The following is a 3,823-nucleotide window of genomic DNA, read 5'->3' as shown; positions in this document are numbered from 1 at the left end:
TTGTAGCATTGGAAACACATATGGAGTCACACGCATGTAGAGGCATTTTGATGAAGTATTTATCAGTGACAATGGTCCATGACGTCATCACGCCCTCGCGAGTCTGCCGTTGGCAGGGGTGTGACATATGTAATAGTCGACTCGATGCGTAAAAAATTCTGTAATTTTTTACGTATATGTAACCTACATATATTGCGTATGTGTAAAAAAAATTCAAAATAAAAATTGTTACATTGAGTTCTTTCGAGTTTTTAAAACTCAAAGTGGTTCTCATTTGAAATCTCCCATATATATATATATATATAGGAGAAGTATAGTTTGAAAACCCTCTTGAGTTGAGAAAACCCGTGAAACCCTATGTAACATCGTTTTTTTTGTTACATGTAATATATGTTGTTACACTTGATACAAAACATCGAAAACATAAAAAAAAATGTTTTGTTATTTTTTTTTACATTTTTTTAGTAATTTTTATATATGTTTTCATGAGAGAGAAAATGTAAATAAACTTTTACATTTTTTATTAACTTTAATTGTGGACACAAAATTTAATCTTTAATTAAAAACATATGGTTGAGAATGAGTTTCTAGAGTTTTCACAACTCAATTGGGTTTTTATTCTAACCTAATCATATATATATATATATAGGGGATGGATCTTGCGAGAAGTGATATTATAGCGAGAAGTGCGAGTTGATTTGTTTAATTAATGGTCAACAAAAGAACTGGCAAATTCGTAAATACAAACACATGTTTATGATATATTTATAATTAAAAGGGGTGCATATGTCTTTTGTGATGTAGCCCCTTTTAAGCTAAACATTAATGCATTTAGCGGTTTCATTTTTTATGCTTAATTATAGGTCATAGTGTCATATATAATTTTTACTATTTTATTTCTTTCATTAAGCTAGACATTAATGTATGTGAAAAATTTATAATTGTAGATTATTAGCATGATCTGCTATTTATTATATATATATATATAAAGAGTTTATTTTGTATTGTGTAAGTGGTATTTAACGGTTTCATTTTTTATGCTTAATCAATGGTCATAGTGTCATATATAGTTTTTACTATTTTATTTCTATCATTAAGCTAGACATTACTGTATGTGAAAAATTTATAATTATAAGCTATTAGCATGATCCGCTATTTATTATATGTAGTTTATATAAAAAAGAGTTTAATTTGTACTGTGTAAGTGGTATTTTGAATTGTGTATGTGCAAACTTTATTGTGTGTAGCTTCATATATGTACTGTGGATGTGGTATTTCGAATTATGTACGTATAAATTTTATCGTGCGTAAGTTCATATGTGTACTGTGTAGGTGGTATTTCAAACTTTGTACGTGTAAATTTTATAACATGTAGAATCATTTTGTGTTATGTAGGTTCATATATGGGTTGTGTAGATAACATCTCGAATTGTGTATTCGTAATTTTTTTCTTCTGTAGGTTCATATATATACTTTGTAAGTGGTATTTTAAATTGTGTATGTGTAAATTTTAGTGTGTGTAGGTTCATATATGTACCGGGTATGTGGTATCTCGAATTATATATGTGTAAATTTTATCGTGTGTAGAATCATTTTATGTAATATGTAGGTGGCTTTACGAATTCGGTATAAAGTTGAAAATATTTCTAGATATGGTTAAATTTGAAATATTATGACAAACGAATTAATCATAGATTAAAAAAAACAATTTAAAACAGAACGTAGTTTGTTACTTGGTTATATTAGTTGATAAACTGGTATTCGAAATGCATCAATTATTTCATGGTAAATGGAACTAGTGAAAAAAGAAACAAAAATAAATCCATACTAACTAAAGAAGATCTAGTGGTATAAATAAATTGTAACTTACAGATCATAAGTCTGGATATTAATGCTTTAAACTTTTATTTAGGGATAGATTAAATAAATTAAATGATGAATTATTTTAATCTACCTAAACTACCCTTTTATTTATTTATTTTATTTTTTTCTCAAATTTCATTAATTACAATAAATCCAATACATTTTCAATCATTGATTAATAATCTAATGGTTGAGATCATTTCTCGCACTTCTTGCTATAAGAATCACTTCTAAAATGAACCTAATCCTAATATATATATATAGTGATGGGTTCTAGTGAAAACTCCTCTTAAAGAGAAAACTTAAAAACTCATAAAAACTTCTAAAAAACTATTTTTAACTTTTTTTTTATTTTTTTTTTAAGTTTCTTTTTTTTTCTATTATTCTTATATGATGTTATTGGTTCAAAAAAAAAACACTTGTCGGTAACCTCGTCGGTATAGTGTGCATTGCATATATGCAAAAGTGTTTGTATTGCATAGAATACAACACTATTGCACATATTTGATACACACTATTGTATATATGCAATATAAGACTAATACACACATCGAATACACATTAGTACGTATGTGTAATACAACATTAACGCACATGTGCACCACATCGACTTTTATTTTATTATTATTTTTTTTCATATAATACAACACTACTACACATACAATACACAAATATTGAATATATGCAATAAAACACTATTAAACTCAAAAATACATAGTAATACACATGTGTAATACAACGGTATCGCACAGTAATATGTATGTGCATTACAGCGTTTTTTTTTGTTTTTTTTTATATTTTTCAAGTGAAATATAAGAATAATGGCTAAAACAGAATTTTGAAAATATTTTTTTATTTTTAATTAAAAATAATTCTTTAGGAGTTTTTTAGTTTTCTCTCTAAAGGTGAGTTTTCTCTTGATCCTCTCCCTATATATATAGGCTAAGTATAAAATGAAAACCCACTTGAGTTGTGAAAACTCTAGAAACTCATTCTCAATCACATGTTTTTAATTAATGTTTAAATCTTGTGGTGCACAATTAAAGTGAATAAAAAATGTAAATATAAATATAACTTTTTCTCTCTCATGAAAACATATATAAAAATTAGTAAAAAAATGTTAGAAAATAGCAAAACATTTTTTTTATGTTTCGATGTTTTGTATTAAATGTTACAACATATATTACATGTAACAAAAAAAACCGATGTTACATTGGGTTTCGCGGGTTTGCACAACTCAAATGGGTTTTCTTTTTAACCTTACCCTATATATATATATACGCAAAACTTATGAAAGCTCACCAACATGTGTTGTTGATAAAAATGTATTATTTTAAACGTGTTGCATATTGAATTCAATGATATCCTAATGACAAAGATCATTAGTCGATATTAGGATACTTAAATAAAGAATAATATTTATCTTACTACGATGTAATGGTATTTGTGTTATTATCAAACTATTTGTGTATTTGCAAATTTATGAAATAAAATAATTATATTGTGACTATTAATAGTGTTACGAGATTATGAGTGATTTGTACTTTGCACCCGGGCGTATCCCGCTTAAAATTAGGGCGCAACAGATTGGTATCAGAGGCGTAACTCTAAGACAGGTTGTAGACGTAACGACCTTGTATGATTATAGCTTATTATAGGGACACAGATTACATGTATATACTATGTGCTATGTGCCTACGCTTTTATTTAAATTTCATTCACACACTCAAAATTATATTTATAATATTTTATAGCGTCACATGTACACATATTCACACACATAACTCTAAGGCTTATGCTTAAACCATTTTATAATATTTTAGATTTTTTCTACGATTTGTGATGTTTAAATTAATATTTCGTGTTGCTATATTTTGATTTTTCGCGCTCCTTAGTAACTGGAAGAGGGACACACTTGTTTTTTGAACCATTGACACCATGGTTCATAAACCTAAGGATA

Source organism: Bidens hawaiensis, unplaced genomic scaffold, assembly GCF_021521415.1.
Source record: "Bidens hawaiensis isolate Kalapana, Puna unplaced genomic scaffold, B.hawaiensis_p1.1 tig00001143_1, whole genome shotgun sequence".
NCBI classification, from domain to species: domain Eukaryota; kingdom Viridiplantae; phylum Streptophyta; class Magnoliopsida; order Asterales; family Asteraceae; genus Bidens; species Bidens hawaiensis.
Note: the sequence above shows the minus strand (reverse complement) of the source record.